Source organism: Pelophylax lessonae (assembly GCF_965119305.1).
Source record: "Pelophylax lessonae genome assembly, chromosome: 12".
Taxonomy (NCBI): domain Eukaryota; kingdom Metazoa; phylum Chordata; class Amphibia; order Anura; family Ranidae; genus Pelophylax; species Pelophylax lessonae.
In genome coordinates this window covers 215,455,228-215,464,146 of record NC_138779.1, presented here as the reverse complement: position 1 = coordinate 215,464,146, position 8,919 = coordinate 215,455,228, and the positions used below count along the sequence as shown (strand labels likewise).

The following is an 8,919-nucleotide window of genomic DNA, read 5'->3' as shown; positions in this document are numbered from 1 at the left end:
AACGTGACGGCACTCGTCTTGGGCATAGTACTGCATGTTGCTTGGATAGCAGTGGTCATCCATCAGTCCCAACACCATGTGGTCCAAACACATTTCTATGACAACAGTAATATTCAGAGTGATTTTACTCTTATTGTACATAATTAAGATCCAGTTGATGTTGTGTGTATATGTATATTAATTTGCTGTCCCCTCAAAATAACTCAACACACAGCTATTAATGCCTAAATTGCTGGAAACAAAAGTGAGTACACCCCTAAGTAAGAATGTCCAAATTGGGTCCAATTAGCCATTTTCCCTCCCCGGTGTCATGTGACTCGTTAGTGTTACAAGGTCTCAGGTGTGAATGGGGAGCAGGTGTGTTTAATTTGGTGTTATTGCTCTCACTCTCTCATACTGGTCATTGGAAGGTCAACATGGCACCTCATGGCAAAGAACTCTCTGAGGATCTGAAGATAAGAATTGTTTCTCTACATAAACATGACCTAGGCTATACGAAGATTGCCAAGACCCTGAAACTGAGCTGCTGCATGGTTGCCAGGACCATACAGCAGTTTAACAGGACTGGTTCCACTCAGAACAGGCCTCGCCATGGGCAATCAAAGAAGTTGAGTGCTTGTGCTCTGCGTCATATCCAGAGGTTGTCTTTGGGAAATAGATGTATGAGTGCTGCCAGCATTGCTGAAGAGGTTGAAGGGGTGGGGGGTCAGCCTGTCAGTGCTCAGACCATACGCCGCACACTGCATCAAATTGGTTTGCATGGCTGGCAACCCAGAAGGAAGCCTCTTCTAAAGATGATGCAGAAGAAAGCCCGCAAACAGTTTGCTGAGGACAAGCAGACTAAGGACATGGATTACTGGAACCATGTCCTGTGGTCTGATGAGACCAAGATAAACTTATTTGGTTCAGATGGTGTCAAGCGTGTGTGGCGGTAACCAGGTGAGGAGTACAAGGACAAGTGTGTCTTGCTTACAGTCAAGCATGGTGGTGGGAGTGTCATGGTCTGGGGCTGTATGAGTGCACTGGGGAGCTACAGTTCATTGAGGGAACCGTGAATGCCAACATGTACTGTGATATACTGAAGCAGAGCATGATCCCCTCCCTTCAGAGACTGGGCCGCAGGGCAGTATTGCAACATGATAACAACTCCAAACACACCTCCAAGATGACCACTGCCTTACTAAAGAAGCTGAGGGTAAAGGTGATGGACTGGCCAAGCATGTCTCCAGACCTAAACCCTATTGAGCATCTGTGGGGCATCCTCAAATGGAAGGTGGAGGAGCGCAAGGTCTCTAACATCCACCAGCTCTGTGATGTCATCATGGAGGAGTGGAAGAGGACTCCAGTGGTAACCTGTGAAGCTCTGATGAACTCCATGCCCAAGAGGGTTAAGGCAGTGCTGGAAAATAATGGGGGCCACACAAAATATTGACACTATGGGCCCAACGTCACTTAGGGGTGTACTCACTTTTTTTGGCAGCGTTTTAGACATTAACGGCTGTGTGTTGCGTTATTTTGAAGGGAACAGCAAATTTACACTGTTATACAAGCTGTACACTCACTACTTTACATTGTAGCAAAGTGTCATTTCTTCAGTGTTGTCACATGAAAATATAGAATAAAATATTTACAAAAATGTGAGGGGTGTACTTACTTTTGTGAGATACTGTATCTGCACTGTTGCTCTATGTGTTCATACTTTCTTAAGACGTACCCTTTTTAGTGTGCCCTCCTTTTTTTTTTTTTTTTTATTTGAGAACATGTACACTATGCATTTAGGTTACTATTTAGCCTTTCAGGGTTGTTTTTGTTTTATTTCCCCCGAGATTCTTTCGCCTCCCTCTTTCCTTCTTCAGTTTTCATGTATGTACAAGTTGTATCAATGCTCACTATTTGACACTCATTGTGTGTATTTGTTTTTTTGCTCTGTATGTGTATTACTAATAAATATATTTGAGGAAAAAAAAAAAGATATAAAATAAACTGTCGCTTCCTATGTCTTTTGATTTATTTTTTATTTATAAATCCTCCTAACGATGAACCAAATACTTACACAGTGGGCCAATTCTGACATTCCTCTCCTGCATGTAAAAAAACAAAGTTTTTGTGAGAATACTACCCAAGCGTTATATATATTTTTTTTTTTAGCAGGGTCCCTAGAGATTAAAATAGTGGGTGTTGCATGTTTTTACAGTAGCTCACAAAAGTGAGTACACCCCTCACATTTTTGTAAATATTTCATTCTATATTTTCATGTGACAACACTGAAGAAATGTCACTTTGCTACAATGTAAAGTAGTGAGTGTACAGCTTGTATAACAGTGTAAATTTGCTGTCCCCTCAAAATAACTCAACACACAGCCATTAATGTCTAAACCACTGGCAACAAAAGTGAGTACACCCCTAAGTGATAATGTCTAAATTGGGCAGTGTCAATATATTGTGTGGCCACCATTTTTTTGCAGCACTGCCTTTCAGGGTCTTGGCAATCTTTTTATATCTCAGGCCATCTTTATTTAGAGCAACAATTCATTTTTTCAGATCCTCAGAGAGTTCTTTGCCATGAGGTGCCATGTTGAACTTCCAGTGACCAGTATGAGAGAGTGAGAGCGATAACACCAAATTTAACACACCTGCTCCCCATTCACACTTCTAACACTAACGAGTCACATGAGACCGGGGAGGGAAAATGGCAAATTGGGCCCAAAAATCTTTATTCTTTAAAAAAAAAATCAGTAGATATCCATAACTATGTACCACCAAATTAAAGCCCACATTTCACAGAGTTGTCCCTGTGTGATGGAATATTATTATTATAATAGAAGCTGTATATAGCACCAACAGTTTGCATAGCGCTTTACAATATGAGGGAAAACAATACAGTTACAATACAATTCAATACAGGAGGAATTAGATGTCCCTGATACAGCTTACAATCTAAAAGGGAGGGTCAAGTGAAACTGTGGGGGATGAGCTGATGGAAAAAATGGAAGTACCGTTGTTAGGTGTGGGTAGGATAGGCTTCTCTGAAGAGGAGGGTGTAACGGAACTGCAACCCACACTTTACTTGTGGACTTTCGTCAGTATTGAACATAGATACCAGATTTTCCAGCCGCCCCCATACAAAGCTAGTCGACAACTTAGTTTTTACTGAAACCTTTCCTTTATTGAACAGTCACACAGAATTTATATACAGCATGGACCTCCCCCTCCTGTTGAGATTACCACACACAGGTCAGGGGTTGCCTGATTACATTATCATATGCAGATGAAATTGTATACAGCAATAGAATTAACCTGAACTAATTATCTAGCCATCTGGACAGAAACAATATGTGAGTTCATTGACATTTAACAATGGGACGGACAGGCTTAACAGAATCCACATCACATCTTAATACACAGACAATAGGGAGAGCCTGTCTCTGACATTGAAGTTCAATACACCTTATCGTAAGTGTAAATACAAAACCCATTGGAAGCAATCCAAACCATTACGCAGTGTCCATTAGGTATTTGTCTTTCACACCCAGTGACAGTGAGTACCGTCGCAGAGGGTTTTCAGGAGTTATCTAAAACACAGGAGTCAAACACAAGGCCCTGGGGCTGAATGCGCCCCCCCCCCCCCAAGGCCATTTCATGTAGCCCCCGCACCTCTCCTGCAGCTGCGGCACCCACCTTGTCTCTGTCCCCATCTTGTCTCTGTAGTTGGCAAGTTAGCAGAGAGGACAGAACTCCTTTGCCAGATCCTGCACTCCACCTTTGCCCCCCCTTTTCATCAGTCCACAGCAGAGAGGAGGGCAGAACTCCTCCTACACCTCTCTGTGCAGCTGCAATGCCACCTTGTCTTTGCCTCCCCTGGTCTCAGCATTCAGCAGACTCTGGAAGCTGACTCCAGCCCTTCTCTCGTTCTCCTCCAGACCCTGCACTACTTCACAGATCCACACGCATCTTCTTCCTGGCAGCAACACAAGGTAAGGGGGGTGCATTGTGACGGAAGGAAGGGTGGGTGACTCTTGACTTCTGATGGTGAGGGGGGGCTCTTGACATCTCATGTAAGGGTGAAAGGGGGCGTGGGGTGCTCTGAGCATCTAATCTTACACATATAACTGGCCCTTTCAGGGCAACCATAATGATGATGCGGCCCACGATGAAATTGAGTTTGACTTCCCTAGCCTAAAAGCTAATAGAGTTGGAGATAAATCGGACAGATTGGGGTAAGGAGTTCCATGGGATTGGAGAGGCTCTGGAAAAGTCCTGGAGGCGAGCATGGGAGGAGGTGACGAGGGAGCTGGAGAGCAGGAGGTTTTGAGAAGAACGAAGAGAGCGATAAGGTTGGTATTTTGAGACTAGGCCTGGGGCTAAATTGTGGATGGCTTTCAATAGAGTGAAATGTTAGTAACTTGTTGCTATGGATCTGAGCTTGCATGCTAATGTGTGTCAGAAGTATTGTGTTGGGCTCTTTGTGTATTTCCTAAAGGAAGATAGGTGAAGACTGTGGTTATGACCGGCCTTTAACAATGCTGTAACAGCAGCCCATAGTAATTAGAAGGGGCGGGGGAGGGGGACATTGACATGTCAATCTGTATAACACGCACTACTTAAAAAAAAAAATTTCATTGGGCACTGAAGACCAGAACAACTCAGAGGAAGCCCATAGACCTGGAGCAAAGGAAGTTCAGTCCATAGAAGAGGGGAAGACTTTGGCTGGAGGCGGTGAGACGGATTGAAGCGTAGAAGAACAGAGTCCAGGAAAAAGACCAATCCAAAAGAGAGCAAAAAAAGAAAAATGTACTCTATCAGTGACGTCAAAGTAGAAGCAACCCCACCACCTTATTCGCCCCCAGCGGCCTTTCCACCACCATATCCTCGCCCTTCAGGAATGGGTGCAGCAGCTCCTCCAATCTACCCTCCAGGTCCTCTTGGCCAACCAAGCTATTATCCAAATCCGGGTCCAGGATACCCTCCCTATCCGGGGTTTATCAATCCACCACCAGGCTTTCCATATGGCGCACTACCTGCACCTCCACTTCCGGTAGTGAGTTCAGTTGTTGTGACAACTACCAGTAACGTGGTGGCTTTACCTCAGCGAATCTACAAGACTTACCTGTCATGGTCCATCTCCAACCTGCTCTTTTGTTTCCCTCTCTTCGGACTTGTGGCTGTGATATACTCTGTCAAGGTAAAACCTATAGTGTAAATAAGTGGTCTCCAAACTGCGGCCCTTTGCTTGCTTTTAACTTGCCATTGGGGCATTATTACCCCCACTGTTAGCAACAGTGGGGCATAGTTATTGACACTGACAATAAGGCACTAGTCCTTCCACTGACACCAACAATAGGACACTATTTCTCCCACTGACACCAATGATGCGGCACTATTCTTCACACTGACACCAATGATGGGGCACTAGTCATCCCACTGACACCGAGGATGGGGCGCAATTCCTTGCAGTGACACCAATAATGGGCCACTATTCCTCCCACTGACACCAATGATGGGGCACTATTCCTCCCATTGAAACCAATGATGGGGCACTATTTCTCCCACTGACACCAATGATGGGGCACTATTCCTCCCACTGACACTAATGATGGAGCACTATTCCTCCCACTGACACCAATGATGGGGCACTATTCCTCCCACTGACATTAATGAGGGGGCACTATTCCTCCCACTGACACCAATGATGGGGCACTATTCCTCCCACTGACACCAATGATGGGGCACTGATTCCTTCCACTGATACCAATGATGGGGCACTATTCCTCCCACTGACACTAATGATGGGGCACTATTCCTCCACTTATACCAATGATGGGGTACTATTCCTCCCACTGACACCAATGATGGGGCACTATTCCTCCCACTGACACCAATGATGGGGCACTATTTCTCCCACTAACACTAATGATGGGGCACTATACATCTCAATGACACAAATGATATGGCACTATTCCTCCTATTGACACCAATGATTTGGCACTATTCCTCTCATTGACACCAATAATATAGCACTATTCCTCCTATTGACACCAGTGATGGTGCACTATTCCTCCCACTGACACCAGTGATGGGGCACTATTCCTTCCACTGACACCAATGATGGTGCACTATTCCTCCCACTGACACCAATGATGGTGCACTATTCCTCCCACTGACACCAGTGATGGGGCACTATTACTCCCACTGACACCAATGATGGGGCACTATTCCTCCCACTGACACCAATGGCCAACCTAATCTCCATTTGAGTTATGTTCATTGATAGAGGACAATGTCTAGAGGACAGAGATGACACTGAACCATGTATTGTGCCCTTCTCTGGGTCATCCTGCTGAAGGGACATGATTTTAAGGCAAGAAGGAGGAGGACTTTGTTTGAATTTTGGTTTTGCACTTATTCATTCATTTGTATATTGCACAATTCTATGGTCATGAGTTACCATTATCATACACATATAGCGCATTTATTGGCATATAACTTGCACAGGCGTATAACACACACCATCATTTTAGGAGGAAAGTTTCAGGAAAAAAACTTAAATTTAAAATAAGGGTCAGTGCCCATTAATGCAGCCTTATCAGTGCCCATCTGCAGCCTCACCAGTACCCATCAATGCAGCGTAAACAGTGCCCATCAATGCAGCCTGATCAGTGCCCATCATCAGCCTTACCAGTGCCCATTAATGCAGCCTGATCAGTGCCCATCTGTTAGCCTCCCCATTGCAGTCTGATCAGTGACCATCTGCAGCCACACCATTGTTGCAGCCTGATCAGTGCCCATTTGCAGCCTCACCATTGTTGCAGCCTGATCAGTGCCCATCTGCAGCCTCACCAGTGCCCATTAATGCAGCCTGATAGTGCCCATCTTCAGCTTCACCAGTGCCCATCAATGCAGCCTGATTAGTGCCCATCTGCAGCCTCACCAGTTCCCATCAATGCAGCCTTATCAATGCCCATCTTCAGCCTCACTAGTGCCCATCAATGCAGCCTGATCAGTGCCCATCTTCAGCCTCACCAGTGCCCATCAATGCAGCCTGATCAGTGCCCATCTTCAGGCTTACCAGTGCTCATCAATGCAGCCTGATCAGTGTCCATCTTTAGCCTCACCAGTGCCCATCAATGCAGCCTGATCAGTGTCCATCTTTAGCCTCACCAGTGCCCATCAATGCAGCCTGATCAGTGTCCACCTTCAGCCTCACTAGTGCCCATCAATGCAGCCTGATCAGTGTCAATCTTCAGCCTCACCAGTGCTCATCAATGCAGCCTGGTCAGTGTCCATCTTTAGCCTCACCAGTGCCCATCAATGCAGCCTGATCAGTGTCCATCTTTAGCCTCACCAGTGCCCATCAATGCAGCCTGATCAGTGTCCACCTTCAGCCTCACTAGTGCCCATCAATGCAGCCTGATCAGTGTCCATCTTCAGCCTCACCAGTGCTCATCAATGCAGCCTGATCAGTGCCCATCTTCAGCCTCACCAGTGCCCATCAATACAGCCTGATCAGTGTCCATCTTCAGCCTCACCAGTGCCCATCAATGCAGCCTGATCAGTGCCCATCTGCATCCTCACCATTACAGCCTGATTAGTGCCCATCTGCAGCCTCACGTCAGATTACACAGAGCAGGGATCTCCCGTTTACTCGGTGGCCTCTTTAATATGAAGTCCTGCCTCCCGGCTCCTATAAGTGGCGGGACACTGGTCCAATGCCGGTCCAGGAGACGGGACTTCGTATTACAGAGGCCGCCGAGTAAACAGGAGATCCTCGCTCTATGTAATCTGATGGCGCTTGCCCCCCCCCCCCCCCTTTATGTTTTTATGGTCATTTGTGGATGGACATTGTATGGTTACACAACCTATCACATTGCTGTAATCATTTTATATGGACTATAAACTGAAGGACTTATGAATAAATGGTTGTGGAATGAATCATCCGAGTTTCGATTATTTCTTATGGGGAAATTCCCTTTGATATAAGAGTGCTTTGGATTACAAGCATGTTTCTGGAACTAATTATGCTCGCAATCCACGGTTTTACTGTGTAATATATTGTAACATATATATATTTATGTATAATATAAATTGTTACATTGTAACGTATGTTTACATTTTCTTCCAGGTACAGGACTCTCTGAGAAGGGGAAATTACAGTTTAGCTGCTGTGTATTCAGCAAGAGCTTTCAGCTGGAACATCTCCGCCTGTATATCGGGAATATGCGGACATATGGCATGGATAGTGTATCTGATATATGCATCTTCATCATCCAAATTACACTGGCTACCCCTTTAATAAGCATCAACACTTGCAATTTCCCGTATTTATGCAAATAACTGTAAGCTGGTGGAAAAGCCGGTACATCCAGATCAGCGTACAAAGTCAATATTGGCAACAGTTTATTGTGTGAAGGTTCTAAGCTACTTCAGTAAATCAGCCCAATGATCTTCTATGTAATAATTGTACAACTTAGTATAAAGCTGTTGATTATTTACCGTCTTATACAGTCCCCTGCAGTATGTGAGTTTTCTTTTTCATGTTCAAAATTGGAATCTTTATATTAAAATTATTATTAGAATTTCTAATTACCACAGTGCTGTACAGAGAACACTGAGCCAATCACATCAGTCTCTGTACCAGAGGAGCTTACACTCTAATGTCCCCCCACAGTCACACACTATTATTATACATTTATATAGCTCTGACATATACCGCAGTGCAGTACAGAGAACACTGAGCCAGTCAGATCAGTCTCTGTACCTGAGGAGCTTACACTCTAATGTCCCCCCACAGTCACACTATTATTATTATACATTTATATAGCTCTGACATATACTGCAGTGCTGTACAGAGAACACTGAGCCAGTCACATCAGTCTCTGTACCAGAGGAGCTTACACTCTAATGTCCCTCCCCCACAGTCAC

At 44.9% G+C, this 8,919-nt stretch overlaps 1 pseudogene across 1 annotated transcript; it reads left to right on the top strand.

Moving 5' to 3' along the window:
• The first annotated feature begins 4,625 nt into the window (after positions 1-4,625).
• On the top strand, positions 4,626-8,331 carry LOC309568362 (annotated as a pseudogene). The gene is made up of 2 exons: positions 4,626-5,182; positions 8,120-8,331. The product of its transcript is annotated as an uncharacterized misc_RNA (transcript).
• The last annotated feature ends 588 nt before the right edge of the window (positions 8,332-8,919 follow it).